This window comes from Propithecus coquereli, unplaced genomic scaffold (genome assembly GCF_000956105.1).
Source record: "Propithecus coquereli isolate 6110/MARCELLA unplaced genomic scaffold, Pcoq_1.0 Scaffold227, whole genome shotgun sequence".
Lineage (NCBI taxonomy): Eukaryota > Metazoa > Chordata > Mammalia > Primates > Indriidae > Propithecus > Propithecus coquereli.
In genome coordinates, this window is record NW_012147808.1 from 979,513 (window position 1) to 988,300 (window position 8,788).

The following is an 8,788-nucleotide window of genomic DNA, read 5'->3' on the forward strand; positions in this document are numbered from 1 at the left end:
GTTGTCCAGATCATTTCTTTCCATTTTTAGTAGAGACGGGGGTCTCGCTCTTGCTCAGGCTGGTCTCGAACTCCTGACCTTGAGCGATCCACCCGCCTCAGCCTCCCAGAGTGCTAGGATTACAGGCGTGAGCCACCAGGCCCAGCCTGAGACAAGTATTGTTAACATCCCCATTTCACAGATGAGGAAAGCAAGGCACAGAGAGGTTAGCAACACTCCCCAAATCACACAGAGAGTTCCCTCTGTGCGCACTGAGAGACAGAATATGCAAGCAGACAATGGCCAAACCACGTATGACAATAGAACTCTGCCCCACGACCTCTGCAACAATCGGTCCTGGAAGCCAAACCACAACCTCTGCAGTGACCCAGAAGGGTGAGGACGTGGTCAATCACCAGTTTCTCTATTTCCTCCTGCCCTCCCACAACCGCCACTTCCAACGCAGGGCCAGCCAATCACAGAGGACACCCTGCTTCTGGTCACCTGCCTCCGGCTCCCGCAGGTGAGAGCACGCCCGAAGCCTTCCTTTTTCTCACCATAAAGCTCTCCTACTCCTCTGCCTGCCTTGGAGTCTCTGCCACGTACAAGCGATAGTGGCTGACTCCCTTGCTGTGGCTTTGAATAGCCTCTGTGTGTTCTTGCGTGGTCTTGGTTTACTTCTACAATTCCCAGTGCTCATCACCTTGCTGTCCAGGTACAGGCTGGCTTAGAAGGAGGAGATGTTCTCGCAAGAGCCCCAGGCAGGCAGAGGGTGCTGGGGCTGGGGCCAGCTGCGTTTCTACCAGGCCAGCGGGCTGGCTCCCAGGTTGCTCTGTCGCCACAGAAGGGTTGCACGATTTGCCAGCCAGCCAGCAAGTCCCTCCCTGCTGCCTCCACAGGTCACTGTGCACTAGGCCCCTGTCTTACCTCACCTTTCACTCCCCTAAGCCAGAAGGAAGGAAGGGATTGCTCTATTGAGTGCCTAATCCGTGCTGGGCCACAACCAGCCTCTTTGTATCATGTCATCTCATCCTAACCCTGTGAAGCAAGGTCATGTTCCCACTGCCTTTGAGACACACTGGCCTTCAGCTATGTGTCCAAAGTCACTTAACTTTCCCATGCGTCAGTTTCCTTGTCTATAAAATAGAGAGACGGAGGCTGGACAAGATCCAAGATCCGTGCTTCTAGGAAGCTCGGGGAGCCCCCTCGGAGCAGGAAGGGGAGCCAAGAGGGCTCTGGCCTTCCCTCCTGCTTCAGCCAGGGCAACCTCAGCTATATCCGTTTACTTTTTTTTTTTTTTTTTCAGACAGAGTCTCACTCTGTTGCCTGGGCTAGAGTGCCGTGGCGTCAGCTCACAGCAACCTCAAACTCCTGGGCTCAAGTGGTCCTTCTGCCTCAGCCTCCCAAGTGGCTGGGACTACAGGCATGCACCACCATGCCCAGCTAATTTTTCTATATATATTTTTAGTTGTCTAGCTAATTTCTTTCTATTTTTTTTTTAGTAGAGACGGGGTCTCACTCTTGGTCAGGCTGGTCTTGAACTCCTGAGCTCAAACGATCCACCCCTCTGGGCCTCCCAGAGTGCTAGGATTACAGGCGTGAGCCACCGCGCCCGGCCTCCGTTTACTTATTGATGATGCGCTTTAGATTTAGACTAACAAGGGTGGGGGGAGTCTTGCTCACATTGCCCCTAGGATTTCAGCAAGGGAGGTGAGTAGAAGTCCCTGTGGCACTTGTGTCCCTGTGGCAGACCCAACACCAATCCCTGCTCCTCTGTCCTTGCTGACATAGCCACAGTTTTGTTCCTTTCTCTTCTGAGAAGACTCGTAAAAAGGAAAGGTGGTGCTAAATTATGATTAGGAAGAATCAATCATGGTAATCCCAGTATCACTGTCAGTTACCAGTTTAAGCAGGATTGACCAATGAGACACAAGAAGTCTACTAGTAGCTTCTGGAAAGGTTTCCTTACTCTTCAAAAGAGACACAAACAAGAATGTTCCCTCTCTGGCCTCTTGAGGGATCTTCAGCATGATGGCTGGAGCTGTGGCAGCCATTTGGGATCATGAAAGAAGTCACTTTAGGAAGCCAAGCCAATAGGCCAGCAGAGTGGAAAGATGAAGAGAACCTGAGTTCTTGGTGACATCACGAGCTTTGTAATTAACCAACTTGGGCACTGTTATGCCTCTTTTTGTAGGTTTTCCATCCCTTGAAGCTAAAGCATCTTAGCTGGCCTAGCTCAGCATTTCTGTTCTGTGGTTAACATGGTCCTGTTCTAAGCCTTAAGAACCCATGACTAGGACAATGGGATGGTGCATCCCAGCTGGGGCTTGAACTGAACCTCCACCCGACAGCATCTGTCAGAGCAAGCTCCAAGGCACCTGCCTGGTTCCCAACCTCCAAGCAACCCCTTTCTTTTCCCTCTACCCTGTACTGTGCTTCCCAACCTGCTCCCAGCCTTTCACCTCTTCTATGGCTTCCCTCCTTCCCCTGGGACCAACCTGGGCTCACCTCCTGAACATCCATCCACCTTTGCCCCCTGGACTTTCTGAAATAAATAACCTTTATTTGATAAACCCTGATTTAAAGCACGATCACTTTGAATTGAATCTCAGATGGAAGGAAATGATTTAAAACAATAACATCAATTCAGTCACCACCCCAGTGGAACAGTGGGTCCTGGAATCAGCCAATCCATCCTCTAAAGCAGTGGTCCCCAGCCTTTTTGGCACCAGGGACCGGTTTCATGGAACACAATTTTTCCACGGAATGGGGAGGGGGCAGGAGGGAGGGAGGCAGAGCTCAGGCGGTGATGTGCGGCCCTGTTTTCCTAACAGGCCATGGACCGGTACTGGGCTTAGGGACCACAGCTCTAAAGCTTGGGTTCTGGCATGGCATCATGGTCATTGAGCTGAACCTGAACCAAACTGTATTTCATTTATATCTGCTCTCAACTCCCAAAACCTGGTGGGGTGAGATCAACAGAGACAAACACAGACCTCCATCTTTGTTCTAGAACTGAGAGCTCAAGCTCATCTGAGTTGGACTCTGGGGAGAAGAGAAGACACACAGAGAACATAAAGGTTGTCACTCCTCCAGAGGCCAGGCAGGTAACATGTATGGGGGAAAAAGCCAGGGTGTGGGGCAACAGTATTAGTGTGACTAGTGAGCCCAGCAAAAGGCCCCAAGTCCAAATTTTCAAAAATATTTCTGGATCAGGCTGAGCTTGGTGGCTCATGCCTGTAATCCCAGCACTTTGGGAGGCCGAGGCAGAAGGACTGCTTGAGGCCAGGAGTTCAAGACCAGCCTGAGCAAGAGTGAGACCCCGTCTCTACAAAAAATAGAAAAATTAGCCAGGCATCATGCCACGTGCCTGTAGTCCCAGCTACTTGAGAGGCTGAGGCAGGAGGATCACTTGAGCCCATGAGTTTGAGGTTACAGTGAGCTACAATAACACCACTGCACTCCAGCCAGGGCGACAGAGCGATACTCTGTCTTAAAAAAAAAATCATCACTGGCTAAACTATAATAGTTTGCCCCTCTGGCTGCCAGTTTTCAACTTCTAGACACTGAAGTCAATTGGCCATGTATTGGCTGGGTGATTTGGCATAAGCCAGGTAACACCAGCCTCAGTTTCCCAGCCACTTCCCAGCTATGTGACTATACGCAAATGACTTGATGTCTCTAAGCCTTGGTTGCCTAATCTGTAGCGTGAAGATGATAATTGTTCCTATTCCAGAGGGCAATGCAATGATTAGATGAGATAATGCATGTTGCATGATTCGCACACCGTCTAGTACATGAATGGCCGGTGTGATTATTAGATGGAGGCTCACAGCAGAAAGAATGGCAGCACTTCATCCCCTCTGCTACATGGGCCCATGGATTCAGCTCTGAGGCCTGCTAGGGCAGCCTTCTAGCCTGCCGGGTGGGAGAGAGCCGTGCTAGCAGGAGCTGAAGATGCCTGGGCCCTGCTGCTGCATCCATCCCTGCTACTCTCCACTCCCTCCCTCCTGCTGCAATCTCAGGGAAGAGGAGACTTTTTATCACAGGAGTGAATTCCTGGTGAAAACAGCAGTGGGGACAACTCATTACATAAATGAAAGCGAGCTGGATGGGGACTGTGCTGAACTGGACAGTTCTAAAGGGGGAGCCACTACTCAGCTCACATCACTTTTGCCATTTGGGAATGTGGGCTTCTACTGCTAGAATTTCTAATTTTGCAAGAGAAGCTGTAAATCTGAAACTTTATATGCAATATCCTGAGTTTTAAACAAAGCTGAAATTTATAAAAGACTGCGTGGGCTGTGTGGCACGTATGTGGCCCAGATTCAGCATCGGGCCACCATTTCGTAACCTCTTTCTCAGATGATAAGCTCCGGAGTTTATCCCATCTGTGAGGGGTTGAGTAGGACACAGAACACGCGGGGCAAAGGCGGCAGCATCTCTGTGAGCCAGGGCTATGGGATTGCCACCACTGCCTGTTCCACTTCAAGTGCCTTCTTTTTCCACCTCCACAGAAGAGAAGCTTCCCGAAGGGGATCAGTCCATCTGCTTCTACCATTTTCCAGCTGCAGTTAGTATAATAAAAAAACATTTACAGGCTTTTTGAGTGTGTGAAGGTTTTACTGCCCTTCTTTACTGTGTGCTTGCTAATGGGCAGGGCAGGGAAACGGGAGAACCTAGAGGGGTTCTGTGGTTGCTTTTGCTACTGCTGTGAATAGTTAGCAAAACAGTAATAATAATAACAAAGCCTTCTGTTATTGTACGGAATATTTGCATGGGGCTTCATAGTTTATTCAGAGAGAATGAAAGTGTAAATTCTATCCCATTGACTTCCAAAAATTCCTAGGGGCTTATAATCCTGTACAAAGGCAAGTGCAAAAGGCACAACCAACTAGCATTGTGGCAGCCATTGCTGGTTGTTTGCCGACAACCCTCTTTTTCTGGCCAAATAGCCCCGATGTTGTTCAGGTGTCAGGTGACTTCTTGTCTCTTTGAAGGCAGGCCACGCCTTAGCCCCAGGGGTGAATTGTGATTGGTCTAAATCATATCAGTAATCCCTAAGGATTGGTCAAAGCAGGGACACGTGAGCAATTCTGACCAATAAGACCTGAAGGGCAGTCTAATGAAGTGCGTCACTGAAAATTTTCCTTCCTGTTACAAAGGAACAGGAGGAAGGGTTCCATAGGGGCATGGAACTGCTGTAGCCATTTTGTCACCATAAGGGAAGCAGCCAATACCTGAGGACAGACGAATGGAAAGATAAAGGAAAACTAAGTGCTTGACCTGGGGCTTATTTCACTTAGCATTCTAGCCTTCTCTTAGCTCCTCAGCTGCTCAATACTCCCGCCCACCTCAGGACCTTTGTACATGCTGCTCCTTCTACCTGCAACACTATTCTTCCCTTCTTCATATAGGTTAGTACCTACAGCCCCTTCAGATCTCAGCTGAAACATTGTCAAATAAAAACAAATCTGGGCTTAGATAGAGATTTTAATTAGAAAGAAAGACTATGACGTGGTGACTCTAGTTAATAATACTGTATTATATACTTGAAATTTGCTGAGAGTAGATCTTAAATATTCTCACCACAAAAAGAAAGGTAAACTGTAAGATGTCGTATGTTAATTAGCTTGATTGTAGTAATCATCTCACAATGTATATGTATTTCAAAATGTCACATTGTACATCTTAAATGTAACTTTTGTCATTTATACCTCAATAAATCTGAAAAAAGGAGAGAAAGAAGGGAAAGAAGGAAGAAAGGAAGAAGGAAGGGAGGGAGGGAGGGAGGAAGGAAGGAAGACTATTGCAATAGGAAAACTACTCCAGTCTCAGAAATCTGCAAGCATCTCAAAATCAAGCAGAAAAAGGTTTTTCTTTTCCAGGGTAAAGGAGGAGGCAGGCAGAGATAAGCAGAATCTTTGAAACTGGACCGGCAAAGTAAACAGAGGAGGGAGATCTGATAGGAGAAGGGTCTCTCTGGGCCCAGCCTATTCCCAGGAGAAGGTGATAAGGGGCCGGGTTCTCAGGCTGAGGGCAAACAGAGTCCAGGGGCCTGGAGGAAAGAGTGAAGCAGAGTGGGAGGCTGAGGCAGGAGGATCACCTGAGTCCAGGAGTTTGAGGTTGCAGTGAGCTATGATTGTGCCACTGCACTCTAGCCCGGGCGACAGGGTGAGACACCGTCTCAAAAGAAAAAAAAAGACCAAGCAGAGTATAAGAAATGGTCAACTGTAAACACTTGGTTGACATCAGTTCCTCAGGGAAGTCCTCGTTCATCCCCCAAACTCGGACACTGGAGCCAGACTGCACCGATTCAATCCCAGCTCTGCCACCGGCCATGTGAGACCTTGGACAGGTTCCTTAACATTTCTGTGCCTCTATTTCCTCATCTGTATCATGGTGATAATAAAACAATCTCTCTCACAAACCGTGGGGATCAAAAGAGTGGCACAGGTCCCTGGTACACAGTAGGTACCTAATGAACATTAACTATCATAATAGGATCTCTGGTCCCCTGTGCATTTCCTGCGTATAGTCGTCTCTCCAACTTGCCAGCAGGACTGGGGACTCTCCAGCTCATGCCTGAATCCCCAGTACTAGTGAAGTGGCTATTGCATAGAAGGCTCTTAACAAATAAATATTTTTTAAATGAATGCCAACATGCAAGCAGCTAACAATATCAGAGGAAGAAGATGAAAAAGCATGAAGCATTTTGGCCTGCAGCAATTCGATGAGAGCCTTGGGGAATCCTTTGACATCTCGGGATCTGCCAAGCTTTGCCCATCTGTTGAACCCGTTTGCCAGGGTCACCTTTCTGACCTGTGCATCCAGCCTGCTGGACTCACTTGCCCTAGCAGCGTTTTACTTGCTCTTCCAGGGGAAGGCCCTTGCGCTTTCTGTGAGGGATTCCAAGAGATCAGGGCCTGGTAGAAAAGGTTGTCCCTCCTGTTGAACAGGTTTGCTTCCTGCCCCCTGGTGATGAGGGTTCTGCGTCTACCTGCCTGGCTGGGAGGCTAATACTACAGTTTGGGCCCACATAGTGGTGGCTTTTATTGACTTGGAGCTCTTGACATCAGTTTCTCCTCTTTTTGTTCATCTTTTGGTGACTTTATCATTTTATTAATAGACTCCAGAAAACCAGGAGTTGGCAAACTTTTTCTGTAAAGGGGTAGAGATAGTAACTGTTTTTGGCTTTGTGGGCCATACAGTTTCTAAGCTGCAACTCTGCCTTTGTAGCTCAAAAGCAGCCATAGACCATATGTAAGTAAATGGGCAGGGCTGTGTTCTAATAAAACTTTCTTTATAAAACAGCTAGCAATGGATGAACCTTGAAAACATTATGCTAAATGAAGAAGGCAGGTGCAAAAGATCGCATGTGGTATGATTCCATTTATATGAAATGTCCAGAATTGGCAAATCTTCTAGAGACAGAAAATAGATACGTGGCTTCCTAGGGCTGGGGGTGGGAGGTGAGGGAAAATGTTCTAGAATTAGATTGTGGTGGTGGTTGCACAACTCTATGGCTGTAATAAAAAGCATTGAATTGTATACTTAAATAAGTGCATTTTTTGGCATGTAAGTTATATCACAATGAAGCTGTTTACAAAGAAGAGTACACCAATGTCCATAGCAGCACTACTCACAACAGCCAAAAGGGAGAAACGACAAGTGTCTGTCAGTGGTTAAATGGAGAAACGCAATGTGATGTATACGTGGAATGGAGTATTACTCACCATAGAAAGGAATGAAGTACCAATACATGCTACAACATTGATGAGCCTTGAAAACATGCCATTCAAAAGAAGGCAGGCACAAAAGGACGAATATTATATGATTTCGCTTATATGAGATTCCTAGAATAGGCAAATTCACGGAGCCAGAAAATAGAACTGAGACCCTAGGGTAGGGAGGAGTGGGGAGTTATCGTTTAATGGGCGCCGAGTTTCAATTTGGGATAATGAAAAAGTTCTGGAAATGGATAGTGGTGATGGTTGCACAACATTGTGAATGTACTTAAAAATTGTACACTTAAAAATGGTTAAAATGGTAAATTTTGTTATATATATTTTATCACAGTTGAAGAAAACTAAAAAAATAAGAAAATGCAATGGGGTTGGGGCGTGGCGGGGACAGAACACTAGGGTGGCTGGCACCCAGCAAGCAATGAGGAGCATGGTGAAACTGACAAGCTGGGCAGGGGCAGCTCACACAGGGCCTCGTAGATGGAAAGAAGTGGCCAGATTCCAGAAAGATCCAGATCAGGGAGCCAGGGCCAGGACACTACACTGATCCTCAAAGGTGGGGGCTGGTGGAAGAGGACAAAAATGACCAGCAGCAGCCATAGGACAGGTCCTGCTACCACCACCACATCCCCATCCTGTGCCCACATGCAGTCAAGGCTGTCTGCCCAGGCCCATTTGTCTGGAGTATGTGAACAGTCCCCGCCTATCAGCACAGACACTTCACAGGAGCCCCAGCACTTGGAGACGGCCTGCACACAGTGAGCACTAAGAAATGTTTGTCGGGCCAGACGTGGTGGCTCAAGCCTGTAATCCTAGCAGTTTGGGAGGCCCAGGAGGGAGGATCACTTGAGGCCAGGAGCTTGAGACCAGGCTATGCAACATAGCAAGACCCCATCCATCTCTATTAAAAAAAATTTAAAAATTAGCTGGGCATGGTGGCACATGCCTGTAGTCCCAGATACTTGGGAGGCTGAGGCAGGAGGATCGCTTGAGCCTAAGAGTTCGAGATTATGGCCGGGTGCGGTGGCTCACGCCTGTAATCCTAGCTCTCTGGGAGGCCGAGG